Here is a 27,784-nt window from a genome sequence, read left to right on the forward strand (position 1 = left end):
CAAACAATGAAATATAACTTCTGATATATCCAGTAAAATACATTGTATTATAAACATTAGGTATAAATATTATTACCATCTATTTATATTAAGCAATACGTTTTGAAAGACTTTATCAGTAAGGGCGAATATGTTAAATAACTGTGTGCTATAATCTTTTACTGTGGTTTTGTATATAATGCATCCTACTTTACTATGATTGAATTGCTTGTCATCTGTCTTTCTTGTAAATATGAATTGCTTATATAATAAGCAGACATTTATATTATATTAGAATTATGTCTAATCTACAACAGTACTATATCTGTTCAAAATAATATAAATATTGCTTATTCCTATTACAAATATGCTTCATATGATAATTCAATTTATGGAGCTCAGATGTTCTGGATTGTCAAGGCATGAGTGATAATCTGATGAACTTAGCTTTATCCATCAGATTAGGAATGATTTTCATTCCATGCTAGTGCAGATCTTGGTTTTGTTAACATTTATTAATTTTAATTTATTTCACAAAAACATTTAGTATGCCTGACCAAAACATTACTTTATTGGTGAAGATTCAAAGTATAAAACTGATAATTTCGTTTAAAAGCTCAAACATATACTTTATAGTTATCTGAGGAAAATGTTTAATAGTCACAATAAAACAAAAAATACATAGTCTAAATAACTTAAGATGGATTTAACTTTATTATCTTTAAATACCAGTGGCTTAAACAATCCTAGCAAGAGATCAAATCTACTGAAATATTTAAAACTATACAAAGCACAAATAGTCTTCCTTCAAGAAGCTCATTTCAAAACAAATGACAATTACAAATGGAATTGTAAGGTATATATGATATTGGTGCAATCCACTTATAAGGCAAAGAAAAAAGGGGTAACAATTTTATGGAAAACAAATGTGATTAACCCAGAAAACATTTATAAGTTTGAAGATAAAGAAAGCCTTATGGCATTTGTAATAGTTAAATATAATAATGAAATATGGACCCTAGCCAATCTATACTGGTTTCCAGGCATTGGAACTGGAACTGTTAAAAAACACTTTGATTTCATTTCCAATAATTATAAAGGCAGCTTAATATTAGGAGGAGATTTTAACTGTATGTTTGATATTTCTGAAACTACAAATAAAAAAACACTGCGTACATCTGCTGTATCAAAAGTTTTAAACAAGTGGGTAGAATCATTTCATCTTGTAGATACTTTCAAATTTAAAGAAGATAAATCTTTGCTGTTTTCCATCAAAATCACAGATTTGGTACCCAAACTATAATAGATAAAATATTTGCTGCCCGTGACTTTCACTCTAAAATCATTAATTTCTCAATCACTCCCTGCCCCTTTTCAGACAAAAATTCATTGATATTAAAACTTCAAAATGGTTATAAACCATTAATCTTTAACTCCAGAATTCCAGCATATATATCTAAAATTAAAGAGTTCAAACCCTGGTTATTATCTGAATTACAGTTCTTCTTAGATATTAATTACACAACAGAGATAAATAAAATAATGATATGGGACTCATTAAAAGCTTACATATATGGTAAAACCCTAACTTGGTATAAAAAAAATCAGAGAATGGGATTCTGAATTATTAGATCTACAATCCAAACTTTGGCAGTAAAAGCTGAAAAAAAATCAAAATCATTTGGAGATGAAAAAGGAAGTAGAAATATTAAACAATAAATTCTAACACATACAACTAGTTTAGCTTTAGAAAAACTAAAAATTAATACCTTGGCCACTTCTCCCAAATATTTACATAAGTTATCCACAAGAATCAAAATACAATCAAAAGCTAATAACATTAAAAGCATCTTCCATGAAAAGAAAGGAAAAAATGTCTTGGATATAGCTGACATTCTTGATGCCTATAGAAATCAGTATAGAGAACATTTCCAAATAGAAAATATACATATCGATCAATTAAATCTAAATGAAAAATTTTCTAATATAAAAAAATACCAGAAAAATTAAAACTAGATCTGCAAGCACCCATATTCTAGAAAGAAATTACAGATACAATAAAAGAGGGTAAAAATTATAAAGCTCCAGGTATAGATAGGATAATTTTAGAAATATATAAACTTTTTCCTTCAACAATACTATCCTTCTTCCGTAAAACTCTAGTAGAAATTCAGTCACAAGCTTTAACACCACCCTCTTGGAGATATTCCTTAATCACACCAATTTTAAAGGAAAACAAATCCCAAACCTCTGTACCTCATATAGACCTATATCATTATTAAATAATGACTATAAGATATTTATGACAATATTAACTAACAGAATGAAAATACCACAATCCAAAACAATAAATAATGATCAAACTGGATTCATATATCATCAACATACACATGACAATATTAAAAGAATCATTTCTCTTATAGATTATGTTAATAAATAAAATAAAGAAACATTCATAATTGGCTTAGATATAGAGAAAGCCTTTGATTCCCTAAATTGGGACTATTTATTTAAAATTATGGTGTTATTTGAATTTCCTCCTTCCTTTGTTCATCTACTAAAGAATATATATACAAATAATTTAGTGTATGTTAAGCTAGGTCCTTTCATCTCTGAATCTATACATATAACAAAGGGAACTAAACAAGGATGCCCCATGTCACCAATTCTGTTTGCTTTGGTTATTGAAATATTGTCAGATTCAATACGTAACAATACAAAAATCAAAGGAGAAGATGTTTATGAACAATACAATTCTAAAGTAATGTTTTTTTGCTGATGACATATTATTAACTTTATCCAATACAAAAGAGATATTAGAAGAATTAGATATTTTAATTAACTCATTTTACAAGACTTCAGGACTGCATTTCAATACATCAGAATCAAAATTTTTATTTTTAAATAAAAAAAGAATTGCAGACGAAGGGGAATTACATTATAGGGAAACAGGAATCTACCTTAAAATATCTAGGAATTGCGTTATGCAAGGATAATAATGAATTAGTCTCAAAAACCTACAATTATGTCATCAACACAATTAAAATCTCTGTGGAAAAGTGGAATAAAATAATATTAACATTTGAATATAGACTACAGTTAATAAAAATGGCTTTACTACCCAAGATTCTATATATAGCTTTGGCAATACAACTGTTACCAGAAAGGAATATACTCAAAGAAATTAACTCATTATGGTTTCCCAAAAGAAACAGAATAGCTTTAATACATCATGGAAACAGGGAAGATTAAACTTTCCTGATATAGAAACATATATAAAAGCATCAATATCTAAAACAATCTCAGATCGGATAAGTCCAAATTATTCTGCAAGTTGGAAAGAATTACTAACTGTAATATCAATAAATGAATTTGATTTACAAAAAAAATTTCAAATAACAGATAAAAACAATTTGCCATGGCACGTTATGCATTAGTATACAATATAACACAACTAAGCCTGCTAAAACTCGTATGATTAATTATTACATTGAGGCATTTAGGAAAATTATTAATGCAAATATAGATTTAAAAATATGGATTGATACTTTAACGCCATTCATAGTTACAAAGAGCTATCCACATAAAATATACAGAGAAATAATTCCTGTGAACAGAAAGGATTTGTTTGTTGGTTTCAATGTATCAAAGAAATAAAAGTTCTGGATATGCAAACAATAGAAACAACATACAAAATTCCTCAATGAGATTGTTTAACTATGCAAAGCATTCTGACTTATTTGCAAGATTTATGCAGAATAATTAGTAATTCTTCATTTAAAGAAACACCTAAACTTATGAAATACCAATATGAAATCACATATAATGATTATGACATGGAAAATAGTATTTCGAAATTTTACAAGATATTGATAAATTATAAAACAACACCCAAATTCTCATATTGGAATTATATAACAAAAGGACACTCATTGCAGCTAACTGAAGAAATTAAATGAAATATTTTATTTTCAATAAAACATACATCCTTTACACAATACTGGAAAGGTTTTACTTGGAAATGCTTGCACAGAGCATTCTTAACTCCAAATAGAATTACTAAAATTAATTCTTTCACAAAGGGAATATGTTGGAGGTGTGAGAAAATATGCAATGCAGATCAGAATCACATTTTTTTGGCTGTGTTAAAATTAAGCCATTTTGGAATGGTATTAAAAACTTTTTACAAGCTTTATTTAATGAATCGTTTAACTTATCTAAAGGTCTAGTATTATTAAATGTGTACGAAGGTCCTCATTTGAATGAGTTAAATATGTGTCTAGTATGGACAATACTTACAATTTCAAGGATGTGTATAACAAGGATGTGTATAGCTTTGTTTGTATGCTTGTAGTTTGTTTGCTTGTTATTTCCCTGAAACGCTAATTCTACCTAAAACGTGGCTTTTCAGTGCTTCTGTGGATAACCTAGTGATATCTGCATTGCTTACTGTACTTATTTCCTTGTTTCACTTGAAAGAAAGTTACTGTTTGTCGTTTTTGCATTTAAGTTACCTGTAACACATTGCATTTAAGTTACCTGGCACTTGCTCACTAAGTCAGCACTAAAAAATTAAAAGCACTACACCCTCACAAACTCCCCTTGAGTACCTTGTTCCCCATTGGCCCTTTTTTTCAATTATAAAGGAATTCCCATTACTATTCTAGCATGTCCAAAGGTCAGTTGTCAATCTCCTCTCCGGTCCAGCTGGTGAATCTGGGAATCTTGAGGCAATGCTACAACTGCCTCATGTACACTGACAACCCTCTCCTCCTTTCAACAAATTCTAGCACATGTGAGAGATGCAACCATATAGCCAAACTGGAGGCTAAGCTCTCTCAACTCAGTACTCAGGTAACCAGTCAGGAGGAGAAAGAAACTACACTTACTACAATTCCAGTTTCACATAGACCTACCACGACAGCAAACCAAACACATAAACACACAAAAACATACCCAGAGGCTCTAAATAAAATTCTGCCTAAGCAGCAGAGACCTCCAAAGCAGACACCCAAGCAACCGCTACCCCAAAAAACAAGACACATGCAACACATAGCTCACAAAGCCAGTGTGCCAAACAGTCACAGCCCTTAAGGCTAAACAACACACCTGATACACTTGTAATAGGTGACTCTATCGTCAGGCACACTGACGTCCCGCTCACCGGGCTGAACAAGGAGAAGGTCACGGTGAGCTGCCTGTCAGGGGCTAGGATCTGCCACATAACACAAGCACTCAGGTCACTCCAAGGCAAGTAGAAATATGACTCAGTCATTGTCCATGCTGGTGTGAATGACCTGAGATGTATCTCCCTGGACTACATGAAAAGAGACATAGAGGAGCTCTCTGAGCATGTAGCCCAGGCCGTTATGACCCTGACCTTGAGTAGCATCTTACCCTCACCAAGAATGATGCCACAATATGAAGACAAGATGATCAATTTCAACAACTGGCTTAAGTATTGGTGTCATTCAAAGGGGATCCAATGCCTGTCAGCCTGGGATGACATGCTCGACAAGCCACGATGCTTCGCTAGGGACGGCTTGCACCTGTCACCCCTGGGCTTTTGGATATTGGCAAAGGCTCTTGCTACCCCCATAGTGCCTTTTTTAGGCAAGGCTCAAAAGACAAACCCACCTCCATAGGTATCACAAGGGATAAGAAACTAAGAGTAATGCTACTCAACGCCAGAAGTCTAAACCTCAAGATGCACACATTCGAAACTCTCCTTAGCAAGGAGAACATTGATATTTGTGCAGTAACAGAAACCTGGTTCAAGGCTCCCAAGAGCACCCCAGCACTACCAAGTTATACCTCATACTATGCTTTTCGGCCCCAAAACTTGGACCGAACCACAAAAGGAGGGGGAGAATCAATATTCGTCAAAGATACCCACACCTCCAGGTTGGTGGCACAGCACGAAGCATCAGAGACTATCCATGTGCAACTAACACTGGGTAAAACTGCCTTCCAGTTTATAGCCTGCTACAGACCACCCTCCCAAACCCAGGAACCCCACTCGGCCTTCCTGAGAACACTGGAAAATATGAAAGTCTCTCCAAACACCATTATATTGGGCGACTTCAACTACCCAACATAGACTGGGAGCATTACTCTAGCTCCAACACCCTAGCCCAAAGGTTCCTAGAATTTATAAACTCAAATGCTATGGAACAACTTGCTACCACTCCCACAAGAGGGGAAAACATACTGGACCTGATCATCACCAACATGGGGACTCTAAGCTCCAGACCAGAAATGTATCCCTCACTGCTAAGATCAGACCATAAACTAATCTCACTGGATATTCACATCCTGACCCCACCCCCTGCCCAGAAAACCACAGTGAAAAACTTCTCTAAAGCAAATTTCACACTCCTGAAAACCGAGGTGGAATCCTTCAAAGCCCCCGGGCCTGTGGAAAATATGGCCCAGACCGCAGAATCCTTTATAAACGCATGCTATGTACACCTTCAAGAATGCATGGATCATGCAATCCCAGATAAAACCAAGACCCAATCCTCCAAAGGCAGACGTCCTGTCTGGTGGACCCCAGCCATAAACAAACTATACAATAGAAGGAGGAAGCTACTACATGATAGAGCAAAATCCCAAAAAGGGAAGGCATCTCTGATCAGTTTTAGCAAAAAACTACGGGCACTCATAAAATCATCTAAGGCCAGCATCGAGAGAAAAATTGCACAGGACACTAAGGATAATCACAAGGCTTTCTTTAGTTATGTTAGGAACCTGGGTGGGTATTCCCAGATATGCTCAGAATTAGCCCAAAATGACAAAAAATACACCGAACCCACAGACATTGCCAACATCCTAGCTGACAGGTTCAGCGCAAACTCCACCCCCCTTCCCCACCAAAAGGGAAAATATCTATCCCAGCAGAGTGCTGCCCCCCTGACATCTCAAGATGCTCAGGTAAGAGCCGCCCTCTCCAAAGCAAAAAACACAGCATCAATGGGACCAGACAGTGTCCCGGGCTGCGTCCTACATGAACTCCAAGAAGAGCTAAACCCAAACATAAAACTACTGTTCAATCTCAGCCTTACTACAGGATATGTACCCAAAGAGTGGCGTACAGCAACAGTGGTCCCTCTCCACAAAGGTGGTACCTCAACGGATCCTGGAAACTATCGACCCATAAGCCTGACTAGCTTGGTCTGCAAAGCTATGGAAAGGATCATCACGGACCTCATAAATAAAGATATTGGGGACCTACAGACACTGGATCCTACCCAGTTCGGCTTTGTTAAGGGCAGATCCTGCCTCTTAAACCTGGTTGATTTCTTTGAAACAGTCACCAAGGCCATTGATGAGGGGAAGGTGGTCCACACAGCCTACTGGACCTCACAAAAGCCTTCGATACAATACCCCACTCGGGCATTATAGATAAGCTCACCAGCTTAAATATAAACCACTATGTCACTAGATGGGTTGCAAACTGGCTCAAGGACAGAACCCACATGGTTAGAATTGCTGGAGCCATGTCAGACTCCAAACCAGTTACAAGTGGCATCCCACAAGGTGCAGTCCTGGGACCTCTCTTGTTCGGTATATATTTCTTGGAGGTACAGGCCAACACGGAAGAACTGTGGCTGATCAAGTTCGCAGATGACTGCAAACTGGGCACCATAATCGACTCTCCAGCCAGCACAAGCATCCTCCAAAAGGGCCTCATAGAAACAGACAACCAGAGCCAGAGCCATGGCCTCAAGCTAAACACCAAAAAGTGTATAGTCATCCCCTTTGGCAAAAACAAAGTGCCCACAAATTACCACATAGGTGGTAATCCATTAAGTACAGAAGAAGTAATTAGGGACCTGGGGACCCAAGCTGATAGCAATCTCTCATTTGACAACCACGTGGCCAAAGTGGTTAGAAAAACATTTTATATAGCCCACCTAATCATGAAGGGATTCACATCTAGACCAGGGGAGGTCATTGTGCCTCTTTACTCATCCCTCATCAGGCCCATAATTGAGTACAATGCCCCTTTTGGGATGTACCTTATCAGACACCTGCAGCAACTGGAAAGACCCCAAATGTACCTCACCAAGAGGATCAAAGGGCTCAAACAGATGCCATATGCTGCCTGGTTAAAGAAACTCCAGCTCTACTCAGTGGCATACCGCCTGCTCAGAGGCGATCTGTGCCTGATGTATAAAGCCATGTCCAACCCGGAATTAATGGACATGCTGCACCTCAGAAAATCCAAATCCCATCGAGCTACGCTCGAGAGACTTGAACCTCAGCACTGAAATAAATAGGACATGCTGGGGGGACAGATTCATAACCCAGAGGCTCCCTTCACTCTGGAATAAAATCCCAGTCCAAGTTAGGCAGAGTCCCTCATTGACTCTCTTCAAGAGGAATCTTGATGAGTGGATGGGAGATCGTAGGTTTACCCCGGGTATCACTTCTGTGTCACTGTTAGACAGAGGCACAGTATACTAACCTCAAAAAAGGGCATAGCAAAATTAATTTAAAATGGGTGGTGAAAGCCAAACACACTCTGGCTAGGCTTATAAATGCCCTAGGGCAGATAGCCTAGTATGAACCTATGAACCTATGAACAAGAAGATGAAAGACAAACACAATACCGACTTTGGAAGACTTCTACAGCCTACTGAAATCCACAGCATTGTTGGAAATTAAAATTAAAGAATTACGGATTCATACTAAGCCATTTATTAACAATCCATGGAAAAAAGTCTTATCATTGATTGACACTTTACAATAAATGAACAGATACTCTGATAACTCGATTGCTATACCTATAAAGTAATTGTATATATTGAGCTCTGTTATCATGTCAGGCTGATGTAAATAGTGTATATAGTTATTTAAGATGTTATATACAAATACTATGGAATTTATTCAACTGTATTTGAAAACTAAAAAAAATTTTGAGGAAAAAAAAGAAAAGACTCATTATAAAATTGCAGTAATAGTGCAAAAATGGCACTCGTGAAATATAATTTTTCCAGGGAATGTGAAGTTTGAATGCATCCATGAGAATGCTAAGGGTGATAAAATGATGATACTTGTTGCCCCTACTACATTTTCTAATCTAGTCTTTAAAAATGAACTTTGTGAAGTATTGGCTATGGATATACATGGTTTGAAAGATTGATAGCCTATTATTGTAAACTAAATATGAGATCATTATTACATCAAAACTTTCAAGAGTTTCTGGATGAGGTCTTTACATATCCTAAGTGCATCTAAATAGGAGGTGCTAATTACCCCGATATTGATTGGAAAAACATTACCATCATGTGCCATATTCCAAGGAATTTATTGATATATCATTTCATGGATTCTCCCAGCTACTTACAAATAGTAAAAGGGAATTCAATCTTTTAGACCTTGTTGCCGGGCTAATTTCAAGCAAAGGGTTTGTGAACCCTGGGTTAGTCAGATCTTAATGTGGTAAAATTTCAGATCATAAAGTCAAGACCAAAGCAAATTTCCCATATGAAATTTAGCAATGGAAAATTAAATTATGACTTAATAAGGTCTGCTTGGTCAGCAGGAATGGATAATTACAAAATAATCATTGACTACAGCCTCTTAGAGAACCTAATATATCATGTTCTTCAATCTACTATAGACAGTAAGAATAGCAACTTTGTCAGCTATAGATTCCCAGAATAGTAGAATCTGAAGCTATTTAAGTTATATAAGAAAAGTCAGAGATGTGGTCCTTTATATGGGAAATCACACAAGAAAAAACAAGACCAAGTTAAACAGGGCCACCAAAGACTAGAGTCTATATAGAAAAGGATAAGTCTGAGAAGCCTTTAGCAAGGGTTGACAATATGAAAGACCATCATAATTATATCAATTCATACAAAACATATAGGACACAATATATTGCTTTCAAAGTCAGAGACAATATGCAGAACAGCCCAAGATTAATATCAAGTGTGTTTAGTGATAATTTTCCATAATATATGAGAATATCCCATCTGATGAAACAACTATTCTGACTCCTATCACCAGGAGTGAGATTAGTTTTAACTACAAGTATGAGAATGTCTCCATTAAATATAGTAAAAAGAAATATGTCCACAAGCCTTGACTTACTAATAGTGATTATGACAGTTAACCTTAAGTGAGGCTTAGCCCATTATTTCATACCTTTAATAATTTACTTAGAACAGGTAAGGTATCATGGGATGGAAATACTCTAATATCATACTGATCCACAAAAAAGGGTTCATAGGTTCATAATTAGGTACTAGGCTATTGGCTCTAGGGTGGATATAAGCCTAGCCAAAAAGGTACCCTGGCTTTCGCCACTCAAGAAAATTATTTTCCTGTGCCCCTGTCAAGCAGAGCCACAGAGGTGATCCTCAGGGTGAATTTCCTATTTCCCATCCAATCAAGATTTTTCTTGAAGAGTGCTAATAAGGAGCTTTGTTTGATATAGATAGGCAGTTTGTTCCAGAGTATGGGAAGTCTCTGGGACATGAATCTATCCCACCAGCATTTTCTGTTTATTGTGGTGACAAGGCTTAGGTCCCTAGAGCGTGTAGCTCGGAGAGATTGGGATTTCTTTAAGTGGAGCATATCCAACAGCTCTGGGTTTGACATAGCTTTGTATGTTAGGCAGAGATCGCCTTTGAGTAGGCGATATGCGACGGAGTAAAGTTGGAGTTTTTTGAGACGGTCTGTGTAAGGCATATGTTTGAGGCCAGTAATCCTCTTTGTGAGGTATTTCTGCGGCCTTTCCAGTTGTTGTAGATTACTACATACTTATTAGCCTCATGTCTGCAGTGGGAAATTATGTTGTCTGCTTGTTATCCTTGGATTAGAGAAATGAGCACTCAATGACGTTTAATATGTTCTAACATGGATTTATTAGAGGACATTCCACATTTATTAACTTGACTGATTTTTATAATCAAGTAACAATGTAAAATGAGTTTAGATTTGAAGTATGGAACAGTCAGCTTAGATTTAGCTAAAGTTTTCTATCCTTTACCCCATATATCAGTCCTTACAGAAATTACCTATAATGGATGAGCATAGTGCTCTTTCTGTTTAACAGGAAGAAGACAAACTGTAATTATTCATGGCTTCATGTCTAATGCAATTGACATATAATGTGGTATCCCTCAGGACCTCTTCTGGGGCCATTCTGGTTCAATGTCATTTTTGCAAGTTTTCCAAAATACAGTGCTTTCCAGCTGAACAAATATGCAAACAATTTTAAGGTGGAGTTTATAATAGTTAATAGTAAGGATTGGAGTGAGATAAATAAGTACTTCGCAAAAATCTCTCATTGGGCACTGAAGATAGGAGTAATATTTAGTACTGACAACTTACAAATTTTGATTTTTAAGAAATTATTTATTTACCTATCATACTGTAGAATTCAATGATAGGGAAATCTTAAAGAACACAAGGATTTAGGTGTTCTAATAATACTAATAACAAGCAACTTATAATTTTCTAAACATGTAGATACAGCTGTCCATTGAGCTGTGTGGCAAACAAAAAAGTGTTATTAAGAAATGTAACAACTACAGGTGTCAACTGCAAGATAGTGTTGTACAAGGTGTATTAAAGACTTGTTTTGGAATATAACACACTATCTTATATTTAAATCTTTGGACAGCTTAGGTGACTTATGCCTGTCTAAAGAAAGGTTGCTAAAAGTGTAAAGTCAGCAACAGATATATCATATATAGACGGATGTAACCAGCTTAATCTTTTATCCTCACATTACCATTACTTTAGAGGAATTACTCTATTAGCCTATAAAGTTTATTAAACAATAAAATAATTGTTATGTCTTAACCTGTATAATGGTGAGAAAATATAAGCACCATAATATGAATTTAAACATTGATTTGTACAGTACTGAATTAAGAAAACAGCTTTTGATGAATAGAATACTCCAAATCTGAAATAAGCTTTCACAGTATTTTCAGAATTCAGCTTCTATTTTAAGTTTTTAATTGTACTTAGATGGATGGATATAAATGCTTATGATCAGGAATTTTCAGAGTCTGTGCTCTTTGATGGCCTTTAGACCTGTGTTCTTGATGACTTTTGGGTGGTACACAGTAATAAAAAAAAAATCTTGAAACTTGTGAAACAATGCTAGAATTATGTGAATTCACCCCTAGAAATATTTAACAACTACTATTAGTTTATTTGCAAAGTAAGCCCACCATCTATTACTCAAATTTCGCATGTAAAGAAAAATGTAAGTACTCGTACAATCTGCTAATGACCAAAAGGCCTAAGCCAGCTATTAAAGTATCTGATCTTAGTGTTTTGAAAATCTATCCATCCAGTATAAGGGAAAATCTGACATTCATTTTATATTCGAGATGTAACTGAACAGTTTTCTCTACTTATTTTCTTCATATGCTCTAGTAATACTGAGCCTAAGTCATTTATTTACTCCAGCATGGATGAAATATTTATATAGTGGTAAGGTTCCTTAATCAAATTAGCTTGTAATGTTTTAACTCTGAAAAGTTTCAGACAGCTGATGAATGGCAGTATAACCCTTCATTCCTGTAAGCTTGGTAAAGGCCTATTGAAACAGAGATCCGTCAATACTGACATGTTCCTTCCACTGAGCAATCCACTACCCCTACTCACCAATCACCATAATAGTTTAAGTGCCTTTATGGCACACTTGTAATTGCCTTGGTGACTAGTACATCCTCCTCCAGCCCAAACACCATAAGAGCTTATGTGCTGTTATGGCATATCTGTAGAATGACTGCTGTTTAATGTTTTCCCACCACCACCAGTCCCCATTTGCTTGAACCTAGTTGATATGCATGAGATGCAATGATGTAAAGACGGGTTTTTGTGTTATCACAATTCCTCAATCACATTCCCTGGTTCCAGAATTACCTGTCTAACTGACATTCATCAATAAATTTTAACAACAACTCATCAACATTCCCTTACTTAAAGGGGTCCCTCATAGCTTCATATTGGCCCTTCCTTTTTTCTTCATTTTTATAAATAAGTTTACACTTGCCTTTCCTCAACTTCCAGTTTTACTATATGCGATGACATGGTTATCTTCCCTTCCAACCAGACATCCCACTCAGTTCAACATGATCTGCAGAAAGATTCCCTCTGCTTCATTAACTGTCTCAGTAGCAAAAAAACTGTTACTTAACTCCTCAAAAGCTAAAACTATGCTCTTCAGAACCCCCACTAAAAGTCAAATGAACCCCCAACTTACTTTTTATTTTTGACCACCTTAACAATGCTATTGAGTAAGTTAACACCTTCAAACCTAGGAGTCTAGCTTGATCCTTCACCTAACTTCCACCATCATCTAGAAAACTTCCAGAAAATGATAAACTCCCTACTCTTTTAGGCTTAAAAACTCCTCTTTCCTCTCTCATCCAACAAAGAAATTGCTATTGTTGAATGGATTCTTCTAGCCCAACTTGAGTACTGGCTATCTGTTCTTGCATCTGCCTCCAAAAAAAAACTGCATCACCATCCAAACAATCTCCATCATCATCTGCCATTTCATGTCCCTTTCCCCAAAGTATGAACATCACTGTCTTACACTAACCAAAGCCAAATGGCAGCCAGTTCAGCAATAAGCCAATCTACTCCTTGGCTTCCAACTTTTCCAGTTCCTGAAAGAAAACTTCTGCCTTTCTCTTTCCTGTGACTTACTTAGACAACCCTGGTCATATAACCTTAGATCTCTTAGCCATTCAGGGCCTGTTTTGCAAGCACTTAAAACCAGCCTGCAGTGTTCTAAGCACTCCCTTTCTGCCCTTGGACCCAAGCTCTGGAGAGATCTTTCTTCAGATCCTGAAGCCCTGTCTTCTTTTGGGCACAATGTACAGAACATTTCACAGCACAAGCTGCTTGTAAATGCTCTGCTTCCGGTCACATGACCTAGTCTGCCTAATTTCTGACATATACTGCCTGTCATTTTCACCACAGAAACTCTCCTCCATCTCCTAATACGTTGCTTCTCTAACAGATGTAAACATTGTACATAGTGGTTTCTGTTGACTATCTTCTTAAACCATTTTTCTATTGTATATTAACTATCCATTTATTTTTATCATGCTCTTTTATTATATAAATTATTTTTATTTTTTCCTCTTGATTAGTGTTCATTCTGGGCTGGGGCTGAAATTGGTCCAATTGTATCAGTGCACTACCTCAGTTAAACTGTATAAATAAATACGTGACACACGTCCACTTGCTGCTGTTCACAGCTTATGGTCATTCACTAGGATCAAGGAATTTAAACCACATGGCACACTGTACCACCAATCAGTGCATAACATGACATGGGGGGGGGGGGGGTCAGGAGAAGTAAAAATGAAACAGTAGGCAAACTGCTTAGATTGTCCACACTCTGGTCAAACTCCCCTCTAGTCAGACAGCTACATTATAAGCGGACTACAGGCTTGAAATTTAAACTATCTAGCCCAGGCAGACCGATAGACTGTAGAGATGTTAGCACGTACATATGCAGAAGCGGGATGGAATAATCACAATAAACAAGGAATATAAATATAATTTAATAAAAGCAATAAGCAAATGAGTCATGTCTGTTACATTGACAAACTCCTGTATTGTCAAACAATTACACCAATAGGGAGGCAATGGTTATAAAGATGGGTCTGTCTGCCTTTGAAAAAAAAGATTTTGTTGTATACTTTGGTATTTAGTGGGCTCTCAAGTCACAAATCTGATTTATCATTATGTCAATCTGCAGGGTAAAACTTTCTGGGTCAGGGTAGTGAATGGCGTGGTGTGGCAGTGAAGGTTTATTTTATTAATTCTGGGAGAAGTGGGTAACACTTCCATGTAAGGGTATGTTTTAAACATAAGAGCTAACTAGATCCCAAGAGTCCAAGAGTACAACATGCTAACTGTTAAAAAAAGCAGTCATTAAAATTGGATGCTATTTTACTGAAGAATGATGTGCTGATGTTAACTATGACAGCTAGCATGCTTTGCAGTCTGTAACTATGATAACTGGCATGCTTTGCAAAGGCTGCTGGTGCTATGACAGCTAGCATGCGTTGCAAAGTCTGCTGGTGTTAAGTATGACAGCTACCATGTTTTGCAAAGTCTGCTGGTGTTAACTATGACAGCTGGCATGCTTTGCAAAGTCTGTAACTATGATATCAGGCATGCTTTGTAAAGTGTGCTGGTGCTAACTATGAAAGCTGGCATGCTTTTCAATGTCTGATGGTGATAACTATGACAGCTGGCATGCTTTGTAAAGTCTGCTGGCGTTAACTATGACAGCTGGCATGCTTTGCAAAGTTTTCTGGTGTTAACTATGACAGCTGGCATGCTTTGCAAAGTCTGCTGGTGCTAACTATGACAGCTGGCATGCTTTGCAAAGGCTGCTGGTGCTAACTATGACAGCTGGCATGCTCTGTAAAGTCTGCTGGTGCTAACTATGACAGCTGGCATGCTTTGCAAAGTCTGCTGGTATTAACTATGACAGCTGGCATGCTTTGCAAAGTCTGCTGGTGTTAACAATGGTAGCTGGCATGGTCTGCAAAGTCTGCTGGTGGTAACTATGACAGCTGGCATACTTTGCAAAGTCTGCTGGTGTTAACTATAACAGCTGGCATGATTTACAAAGTCTGCTAGTGTTAACTGTAACAGCTGGCATGCTTTGCAAAGTCTGCTGGTGCTAACTGTGACAGCTGGCATGCTTTGCCATGTCTGCTGGTGTTAACTATTACAGCAGGCATGCTTTGCAAAGTCTGTTGGTGTTAACAATGACAGCTGGCATGCTTTGCAAAGTCTGCTGGTGGTAACTATCACAGCTGGCATGCTTTGCAAAGTCTGTGGGTGGTAACTATGACAGCTGGCATGCTTTGCAAAGTCTGATGGTGTTAACTATAACAGCTGGCATGCTTTGCAAAGTCTGCTGGTGTTAACAATGGCAGCTGGCATGCTTTGCAAAGTCTGTGGGTGGTAACTATGGCAGCTGGCATGCTTTGCAAAGTCTGCTAGTCTTAACTATGACAGCTGGCATGCCTTGCAATGTCTGATGGTTTTAAATATATCAGCTGGCATGCCTTGCAAAAGACAAAACATACTGCAGATGCTTTTGTCAGCTTACCTGTTCTCTCTCATTTGGCTTTTGTTTCTGAACAGATTTAAGGACTGAGTAGTTTGAAAGTAAGTAAAGCAGGAAGTACGACCAGTAACAGAGAGCCGGTAAGTATTTTAAGTGCATCACAGTAATTTTCCTCTCTAGATGAATACAATGGCACACCTTATTTACTGTGGTTTAAAGGATGTTGGCAATTTTATAAAATGCATAGGAAATGAAGCAAGAGGGTATTCCTTTCTTGATATTAGGACAATTTGATCAAGTACAATCCCACATTCAGTTCTTAGGAGGTTAGTACCAACAACCCACATATATTCCATGCTTACGCTAACAGTGTGCAGTGTGAGAGAGGTGAGATAAATATATTTAATACTCACAGGATGCTGATACATTTATTTACTATGGTCCTACAGATGTCACATTTGTCATTATTTTTTGCATGTCATCGGACACTGTAAACAACATAACTCATTATACTAACTCTGCCCTATGTATACCAAACAAATTATCCCACCTACGTTAAAGTGCTAGAAAATAAACAAAACATTAGAACAAAAGAAAAGAGATTAAAATAAAACCATAAAAAATGGAAAAAAGCATAGCTGTAAATATCAGGTTGGAAAACAGCATTATCAGCAAAATTCATCTAATTTTAAGTCACTAAACTATATAAAATTAAGCTAGCTAAAAAAACATAACTATAAAACTAACATAGCTTCACATAGTCCTAATTTCCTTAGTAAATAATATTGCAAACTTATCTGACACAATAAAAAATGTTAAAAAAATCATCTGGGAACTAGAATAGATAGCCATTCATTATCAATATACAGCTTGCAGAAATATCATCATTACTGTACCCCACTGAAATAAATGGAGCAATAGTAGTTTAAACTAAAAAAGTAAAAAAGGAAACAGATTATCAGTGGGAGGATATGTAGGATGAGTTTGTGTAGTATGTTAAATAGGTGGTACTGTCAGACAGTATTTGTCGGCTAGGTCATCTTCATCAGCAGGTTGTCAGTGGGTTGCATTTTGGCTAGGTCATCTTCATCAGCAGGTTGTCCCTGGGTTGCATTTCTGCGAGGACATCCTCATCAGCAGGTTGTCACTGGGTTGCATTTTGGTTAGGTCATCTTCATCAGCAGGCTGTCAGTGGGTTGCATTTTGGCTAGGTCATCTTCATCAGCAGGTTGTCAGTGGGTTGCATTTTGGCTAGGTCATCTTCATCAGCAGGTTGTCACTGGGTTGCATTTTTTGGCTAGGTCATCTTCATCAGCAGGTTGTCACTGGGTTGTATTTTGGCTAGGTCATCTTCATCAGCAGGTTGTCACTGAGTTGCTTTTCGGCTAGGTCATCTTCATCAGCATGTTGTCAGTGGGTTGCATTTTTTTGTAGCAGGAGTTTTACTTCTGATAGGCAAGGTTGCCTGGTCTCTGTTACTCCAGTCGATTCTTAGAATTCCTACATTGAGCTAGCTTTCCACTTGCTTGTACTAAGACTTTATAATGATTACCAGCATGGGTACATTCTTGTACTGTAAAGCTCTGATGAGGTATTGAAATCAGTATTTATTTAGGACTGGAACCATAACACATTCTATTAGTAATGCAAGACAGACGAGGCTTTATCATTTCAATAATTTCATTTATTTTGGTCCAAACACACAATAAACATGAATTTTCCTGCTACTTAATTGAGAGAACTGTGATGCTCTGAGTGGGCAGTTAACTCATTTACATACTTACATTATCTGGTGGTCACATGCATACCAGTGGAAGTTAGCAGCATTTGTCTGTAGCCTTGTTCCTAAAGGGAAATGCAGTTTTTTAAGCAGTACATGATTCCTTATCCTTTCTACCTTAAAATATCCACTCTCTGTGTCTGACCCTGGATCACCATCAGATAACAAGTGGCAAGAGACACTACCCCCACATCACAATATTCTGACCAACTTAATGTTCAGTAACTGCACTGTTCAGGGTTTCCATTTTTCTAAACATTTAATTAAAAAAAAACTAACTGAAGTGCTAGGAAAAGTAAGAATTAGTTTCATAACATTTGTAAGCTTACTTTTATGCCTAATGTTGGTAGGTATTATTTTGTCTGAGGAAGGTGGGGAGAATCTCTCTACCAAAAGCGCTTACATTAAAAGGTGGTGATTTGAGCCTGTATTGCCTGTGCTTCAGTATTTCGTTTTTCCACAATTTTTGGCTTAATGTTGGTAGAGCTGCCATATTGTAATTGTAATCATCGTATCATTTTTTTATTATACTGTTAAGTAAAAATATAGCAAAAATTGTATATGCACATATAAAATACTTATAAATGCGTTGTGTGTATGTGTCTATCAGTCTATTTGTATGCGCATGTATATAAATAAATATATATATATATATATATATATATATATATATATGTGTGTATATGTATATATATATATATATATATATATATATATATATATATATACATATATATATGTGTGTGTGTGTGTGTCTAAGTACATACACATCACAGATGTACTTATGTATGCATATATATATATATATATATATATATATATATATATATATACACATATAATGAGAGAGCTCTAGATACACACACACACACACACACACACACACACACACACACACACAAACACACACACACACACACATGGATAGAGATATACATAGTTAATTGTTTGGTTTCCATAATTGTTTTCATTCATTTCAGAGGTTTGTTTTATTTATATTAATTTATTGGTACCAGAGATATGAGCTGTTAAGTTGCTCTTTATCATTAACTTTCATGCATGTTCTCCGATAATTGTGCTACTGAATGTGTTAATGTTATAAGTGCACTCGGCACCATACATTCTCGCAAGAAATGATGGGTGGCTAAATTTATTTATTTATTTATTTAAATTTGTTGACCGGGAGAGTCCGACTGGACATAGGTCCATTTTCAGTGGAGGCCCGGGGAGAAAAGCTCCACAGTTAAAATAAACAGACAGTAGTTACATTGGATTACATAGCGATTAACAATTTTACATAGCAATTACTTACAACATATTTACAGATGAAGAACAAAGTACATCAGTAGACAACTAGAATCTTTATCTGTGAAGTACATAACAGACATTAACAAATGTTACAATGAGAAGTTCCTGCTGTATAATAAGTACTAGGCTTATGAGCATCTGAGCTTGCTATAATCAGGGTAGTTAGTGGAGTGGAAAGAAAGGTAGTGGTTGGATGGGGTGGGTGATATTAGAGTGGGAGTTGCAAGGGCATAGCCAGCATGTTTTTAGGTGCGCTTTTAGTAAAGTTTTGAAGTGGGTGCATGATGGTATGGAGGTAATTGTGGGTGGAAGGAAGTTCCATAATTTGGCTATGGTGCAAGAGAATAGTGCTTCACCAGCAGAGGTATTGGCTTTCATGATCTGCAAGTGATTTTTGTTGCTGGACCTTAGTGGTCTGGTGGTATGATACGGTTGGAGTAGATTCTGGAGGGATGGGACATTTAGTGGATGGTTTACTAGTTTGTGGGTGAGTGAGAGTTGATACCACTGAAGGAGGTGAGGGAGATCAAGCCAGCCGAGTTCAGCAAGTGAGAGACAGTGGTGACTACGGTAGGATGCCCCTGTGGCGAATTTGGCGATTTTGTTGTAGCAGGTCTCTAGCTTGTTTAGATCTAAATTTTAAATAAATTTTAAATAAAGATTTAGATTTAAATGCTTTTAAAACACACAAACTTGACTTTTTCTTATGTTTGTAATGTTCTGCCCCACCTGCACCACCTTACTAATGCGTACTAACCTTAACCCTGCACCTTACCTTACAAGAAACCTTTTCCATATCACAGCTACTATACAAGGCACACACAAATATTGACACAAACAAACAGCATTAAATCTAGTCCCTTACTTAGCCCTTACACTTGCACAAAGACTCTCACCCAGTAATGTCGAAACTTTCAACATTAGTTTCCTAAATCCATATTTACTTTACCTGAATGCATTCAATGCTCCTTTTTCATGAAATCTTCAGATTTTGAAGATCAGAACACCCAGCAACAATTCAACATTATTCACGCCATCAAGTAGCTGATTTGACAGTGAATTACACCAATACTTACATATATATATATATATATATATATATATATATATATATATATATATATATATGTATATATATATATATATATATATATATATATATATATACATATAGATAGACAGATAAACATGCATACACATGGTTATACGTAAGTTATATAAGACTATGGTATGAAGATGAGGAAGTGCTTCGTGATACAGAAAATTTGAAATTCCTTATGACATCATCTGCTGTAGTTAGTGGTAACAAAAGAGACTGAAGACATCATTTTGTCTTGATATCAATAAGACTCGAGTTCTAGGCTTTGCAGCCACATCACTGGGAAGTTTATTGTCCATGCACTTTAGCATGCTGTTGAGATTACCAAATCTAAAGAAAAAATATAAAAGAAAACTCTTGTACATTTTTGCATGCATCCTACGAATGTGGATTCATTTTTTTTCACTCAGGTATGTCAGCAAGTGGTGTGGCCCATTTTTTTTTTTTTTTTTATAATCTCAGTGAGTATCTTGTTCTGGGAGCTAATTCTGTTTTTATAGAGTTTCTAATTTATTGAGGTACTTTCTGCAGCAGTTCAACAGATTCCCTCACCTACTTTCTATGCCCTCCCTGTTACTATGGAAACTCCCTACAGTATATTTTTAGAAAGAATATATGAGGAAGAGCGGGGAGTTTCATTTTTATCTAGAGCTGGTTTTCCATCAATATGACTTCAGCAGTGTGCATGTCATAATTCTGTTGAGGTCTGCACTAGATAGAATAAAAGTACTAGCACGATAATAGCAAAGGGGTTTGGTCAGACGGCCTTCTGGTACAAAATTTGCAATGGGACTATCATAAACAGTAATTATCCTTTTGTCACAAAGCTGAGTGAAGATTCTAATACGTTCCAAAAATCAGCAAAGGTATTTATGATGTAGTGATGTTTTGGTGTGGTTGTCCAAAGTCTGTACTGTGTTTGTTGCAGCTATTTTGTATGCTTGTTTCATTGCATATCTGAACTTTTGTTGCATTCGTGTTCAGCTTGATACTCTGTTTTTTTTCTTTTGCATGGATTGTTCTATTCTTTATTTCATTTTGGACACACCCAAAAAAGAAGTATACTGTTTGCTTACTATACTCACTCGGTTGAAAAAAACATGCAAGTAAACCGAACATCATGGAAGGCAAACTGGATCTGTGCCCTTTTACAAAAGTCCATTTGCTATAGAAGAATGCACTGTCACATAATTTTGTTCTAAAGCTGCCAGAAGGCAAACATCGTATATTTTGATAGTTGCCTGTAAAGATATGCTGCACCTGCCACTCTGTTTTTCAAATGACATGTTTTTTTATTCACTGCAACAGTTAGCCTGGCAGATTATTCATTGAAGTAGGTTAGGTTCCTAAACACTGTCTGGTTATTGACTACAATGTTATCCTGAGTCACTGCTCAACTGAGAGCAGCCACCTCCCCCCACTAACGCACACACACTCACACATTGTGGGAGAGACAGACCTTCTTCTTCCTCCATACTAACTGGGGATATCAGTGTGCATTTTCAGACCCATATAACCAGGGGTTTGAAGAAGCGTGTATTATTCAAAGACATCTTTTCAGTTGTGATTTCCTAAACTGAATATTTTATTGTTATTTGTCTTTGGTATTGTCTCTGGCATTTGTGCTTTCTGCTACATTTCTGTTTTTTTATTTATTTTTTATTTTATTGCTGATTGCTGATGTTATTTAAGATTATGTGGTTTTATAATTGAACTAATCATAATCTAAGTACTGTTTCCACTTTTGTTGTATCAGTTACATCAGTTTTAGATATGTCATTGCTTAGTAAATTAGTTTATATATTTTTTATTTTTTATTTAATCCTGTATAACCTGTAATTATGTGTTTATGCATATAAATTTACCTATTCTAGTAGAATATACCTAGCACTAAGATACTGACTCATCTGTGTATGCACTTTCTGATAAAATCCTGTAAATCCGTTATTCGTCATTACCAGTTTCCCTTTTATTTTTAGTTTGCCATCTCTTGGTATCTGGACTCCAGACTCTTTCACCCTGGTCTGTAACTAGTCTGCCAGATGTTTAATAATACAAATTACTACACTTTATTTTCCTGTTATACACATGCAACCCTTATTAATTTTAATAAAACATAGATCAATGTATGTATGCTTGCATATGTATTTGTATTGGCAGGTGAATGAAACTATAAGGGCCCTCTTCAGTCACGGGTGACCTAGTTGCATAACATAACCAAATGAAATTGTGGTGTATAAGCTGATAACATTAATCTTAGCCCTTGATGATTGTCACTGTTGAAGTGACACCCTGACCCCATGTGTAAAAATGGGAAAAAGGGTTTGTGTATGGATGGATGTAATCAAAGAGGTGGGATAATTACAATGTAAGCATTTACTGCATTACTTTACATTGTACAAAGTGAAGATTCCGTCAGTGTACCAATAGTTACTAATTTCACTACTGCAGTCCAGTGAGTAGGATGCACCACACCCTAAGAGTCTGACTGTAATGGGAACAGTCTAGTCTTGGTGTGCACTTTAGGATACCATGAATATTACCAGATAATTGTTTCAAGGCAAATACAGCTGGTAACTTGGTGAGAAATGCTTCATGGGCTTTCTCAAAGTTAAGTAGAACTGGAGAACTTTTGACAACACCAGGACACCAGGAGACGAGTTATACTATTCAAGGCCTAGAATCAATAAGAAACATACAAATACAATGAGAGCAAAGAAAGGAGATTTCTACATTGTCTTGTCCATGCACGTGTGTTTGTGTGTGCGTGTGCGTGACAAAGGCACATTTACATTTATTAATCAAACTGTACAGCAGTAGCGTTGTTGCCTCGCAGCAAGAGGTTCTCCCGTTCGATTCTCGGCTGAAGTGCAGAGAGTGCCTTCTGTGTGGAGTCTGCATGTCCTCCCCGCAGTTGGATGGATGTTTGAAAGACATGCGTAAATGGGCATGCCTTCGTTGAAGGTTGGACGTCGAGCTGGCACCTCGGCGTTTGTGAAAATCTACTGGCAATCATTAACAGACCGGAGTTCCGCTGTGGCGACCCCAAACCGGGAAAAGCCAAAAGACAACAAATCAAACTATATTAACAAGTTAACATTAACAAACATTATGGTTCACATATATTGCTGTATATCATATAACCTAAGCAACAGTACATAAATTATTGAATTCCTTACACTTTAATGCATATCTGTGGACCCTGCTGTAGGCTGTATGAGAAAAAGTAATATCAATGCAGCATGCTAAGATGGAGGGAAATATGGTCAGATAACTGGGCAGTAGAGAGCAGGAAAATGCTAAAGCTATGTGTCCTTAGACACAGGCACAAAGCCTTAGGCTGCAAGGTGTGACATCATTTTTTGTCAACAGAGACAATGTTTATACAGTACCAGATTTCTATAAGTCACATAAATGCTTGTTCCACCAGCAGAATAGACTTTGCTAAACAGTCTGTCATTGGGCGTCAAGAGTGTGTTTTGGAGTCAGTAAAACGGTTGTGATCTGAACATACTGGATCCATCAAGTTACAGTGGCAAGTAATTGCCAGATTTTCCTGATAGAGTTCATCATGCATGTAAGTGGTAAAGGGCTGTAAATAATGGGTCCTATAGGAAAGGTTTTGCCAGCTTGCAGACTAAAAAATGTAAAAGCAGAGACTAATGCTGAGACAGTCATTATAATAAATTCTGCACTGTAGTTACAGGAAATAGTTGGCAGACATCAGCCAGCAGAGATCTGTTTGCAAAAAAGTCATATAGTAACACTACACTGATTCCCCCATGGTACTCTAAACCCTCTTACCTTTGCATTTAGAAAACATGAACATTTTCCATGAAAACACAGATCTCCCTCTCTGATGTCTCCAAATACATCTACATAAAATAACAATAAGACATTAGCCTTACAGATTAAGCAAATGAAAACAGCAAAAACACAGAAAAATACAAAACTAAAACAAATATAATAATGTAAGGGGGCGTGAAACCAACACATTCTGGCTAGGCTTATAAATGCCTTTGGGTAGATAGCCTAGTACCTACCTATGAACCTATGAACCTATGAATAATATAAAAGCAAGTTCCCGCACCTTCACCCCCTTACTTATATATACTAATCAGAAGATACAGTAAGAAAAACATGAAAATATACTTTAACTACATACCCCTTTTCCTTTTCTCTGGCAAATGCTTATCTTGGGATCAGCAGCACTCACATAATTCCACTGAGCAAATAATTAAAATGCAAACCCCCGTTTGAGTTAACACAACCTGGCCAAATCTATTATGGGTAAACCAAAAAACAAGCAATTTGTGATTAGCCAAAAGCAAGCAATTTCTGATTTGCCTTCAGAAAGGAAACATCTACACCTCACATTAGTTCTAAAAAAACAGATGCATTGGGTGATCCTACATATAAAGAATATAAGAAATCTGTAAATGCTGTATATCAAATCAAGCCTTTCAGGGCCCTACAGTAGAGAGTTCTGGGCATGTAAGCAGTAATGTGAGCTCTGATTCGCTGATCCAGACAAGCGATTGAATGCATAAATCCAACCAGGGCTTCACTGAGCTTGTAAGTGGGGCAGAAAGGTCAAGATTCCATGATATGTTCCTCCCAAAGTTTTTTTTTTTTTTTTTTATCAGACCTTAGATTGCACTGTACTCCCAGCTAAGTTTCAAGTGTTTTCTTTTTTTTCTGCAAATCATATCTTATCTATGGAACTACAGAAGCACAAATCAAAATATCAGTATTGCCAGAATATAAATGAATCAGTTCTTTACACATTTACTGCAATGGTTTCACAAAGACAGAGATTATTAGAAGACTGAATATTGAGTTATTGAGTTATTGATCATCCTCAGGTGTAATGCATACCTAAGAAACACGATGTGCTTATTTACGCACACTAAACATTCAGTTACATAGTTACTGAACCATTCAATGGCACGTGGCTGCCATTCTGAATGCTTTACATCTTAGAGAGTGGACAGCAGTGGTGAAAGGTTGATTATACTGAGACACAGATGGATAGTGCTTAAGTATGTACCACTGTTACAAGTTCAAGAATAGGCTCAGGGACTTTGCAGGGTTAGGTGAATATGCAAAGATGCCAGTAAAGAAGGTTAGTAGCCCACCAAGTCTGCTCATAGGAACTGTTGGCCCTTCTGCTGCTTCCTCCGCTTGGTTTTCTTGCTCTTGCATTTTTCAAAGCCCCACATCTTTCCATAATACTAAATTCCACACTTTGCAAAAAAGACATTCTTTGAGTATGCCACTCTCTCAGTGAAAATATTGCCTCCTTACATCTGTCTTAAATCTTTCACCATTGATCATGCTTTCTTGAATCCAGATTTAAAACTCATTCACTCCAAAGAGGCTCAGGAAGTTTGCATGATAACTTCCAGTGGGTAGAGCTTAAGCCTTTTGACAGAATCAAATTATGTCTTCACATTTAAAACAATTTGATATCTCTGGAACCATAAGGGTTATGAAAGAAGTGTAAATGGCAAAGTTTTCACCATAATTTTTTTTATAGTGGTAGCATTCTTTAGGTTCTAGGTCTTAAACTGAATTTTATAACTCACAGTAAACACAGTAACTATTACATTTGTAATATTTTGTAAACAAGTTGCAACCACTTGGTTACACACATACTGTCAGCAGCATTTAATTGATCTAGCTGAGAACTTTCATATGAGGTGAAGGAGTTCTGTCTGTCTAACTTGGTTGTTGAGATATTTAGAAAAATGTGAAAATTTTATACATATATATATATATATATATATATATATATATGTGTGTGTGTGTGTCTGTGTGTGTGTGTATGTGTGTGTGTATATATATATGGTTCTACCTTACTTCAACGACACGCCGGAACATCGACAGGGAAATCGCGAGCCCCAGAAGATCGACAGCGCAGAAGACTGACGTGACGGGACCTAGAAGATCGACAAGCAGAAGACCGACCCGACGGATGAAAGCACCGATGCCGAGGATGCCGAAATGGGAAAAGGCTGTGTAAGTATGCGGTAGTGATGGACGTTAGGGTGTGAGTAAGGTAAGTGTGGATAGGGGTGGGTTAAGTGAGTTAGGGTTAGGGAGCAGGTCAGGTAAGTGTGCGGTAGTGATTGTGTTTGGGTTAGGGGCGGGATAAGTGAGTTAGGGTTAGGGAGCGGGTCAGGTAAGTGTGCGGTAGTGATTGTGTTTGGGTTAGGGGCGGGATAAGGGAGTTAGGGTTAGGGAGCGGGTCAGGTAAGTGTGCGGTAGTGACGGACCTTAGGGTTAGGGTTTGGGTTAGGGTTGTAGGTAGTTGTGTATGTGAGGTTTAGTGTGGGTTTGTAGGGATTTTGGTGTGCTTGTGTTGTGTATGTGTTTTTTGGACGGAGAATGTGTTTTGTTTGTTGATTGTGGTGTGTGAAGTGTATGAGGTTTCGTGTTTGTGTACCATCGGTTATTTCGTTGTCGGGCATGTGGGATTTCGTGTTTTTGTACTGTCGGTTATGTGGTTTCGGTGACTGCGTTGTCGGTGTTTTGGTGTTTCGTTTATGTGAGGTAGAACCATATATATATATATATATATATATATATATAGAGAGAGAGAGAGAGAGAGAGAGAGTAATATAATAAAAACAGCAATTAATATCTATGTAGTAGACAGAGGTCAAATATTAATGCAGTTGAGTTTGCCATTGTGTATGCTTTAAGATGAAATCTTTTAAAACCTTATACATAGTACGGTTTTGGAATTATTGATGCAAATATGAACAAGCAACATTTGACACCTAGAGGTGTCAGTAGGAGTTAACTGCAGATGCAGCTTGAGGCATCAGTCGGATGTAATGTGACACTCTCATCAGCCCATTCTCTTACAAAAGATGTTACAGGATTATTGGAGTTTCAAGGCAATTAACTCTCATAATCATCAGTACCTTACCAATATCCACCTTCAGACTGGGTACTGTTCAAGTTCAGATGAAATACCTCCCATTTCTTCTCTCTTCCAGTCTGTGCGGTTCAGCTGGTTGAAAACATATGAGCACTCCAACTCTTATATTGTCTACATTACAGGTTGCCCTCAACAGCCCTGTTTTTTTTTTTTTTTGAGTCTAGGTTTTCATGTGCAGTTTCCCAGAACCTTGCAGCATGAAAGAATGACTGTTAAATATCTCAAATATATGTCCCATAATATGCACCTAAGTTGTCAATATCCCACTGTGAGTTGCTGTCCATTCTGATTATGTCACCCACAAGTTTTTGTTCTTTGATGTCTTTGCTCATCACCCTGATCACAGTTTTGCAGAAATGAAAGACTCTGGATTACTTTTCACAGAAGTCAGATTATCATTTGTTGGAGAAATGTTAACAATTTGTCCTTATCATCCTGTAGATTTGTCCCTCCTTACACTACTCCATTAGTTCAACTAAGGAACAGGATGTTCTTGTTCAGAATCCATATGTGAGTTAAGACTGTGGTCAGCCTAGAAATATAGTACAGGATTCAGCACTGGTATCTCTGTGGTAAATGTTTTTGCTA

At 36.9% G+C, this 27,784-nt stretch overlaps 1 protein-coding gene across 3 annotated transcripts in view; it reads left to right on the forward strand.

Moving 5' to 3' along the window:
* Positions 1-27,784, forward strand: part of PRRG3 (proline rich and Gla domain 3) — a 337,454-nt gene that overhangs the window by 195,170 nt on the left and 114,500 nt on the right. Inside the window, exon 1 of one of the 3 annotated variants that reach the window (XM_044057594.1) lies at positions 20,894-21,113. The exons of the other annotated variants lie outside the window; for them this stretch is intronic. The gene's annotated coding sequence lies outside the window, so the exon portion shown is untranslated. Of the gene's footprint in view, positions 1-20,893; positions 21,114-27,784 lie in introns of those variants that run through there. 3 annotated transcript variants of the gene reach the window in all.

The sequence above is a fragment of the Protopterus annectens genome, chromosome 15.part0 (assembly GCF_019279795.1).
Source record: "Protopterus annectens isolate FY-2018-M chromosome 15.part0, PAN1.0, whole genome shotgun sequence".
Classification (NCBI taxonomy): domain Eukaryota; kingdom Metazoa; phylum Chordata; order Ceratodontiformes; family Protopteridae; genus Protopterus; species Protopterus annectens.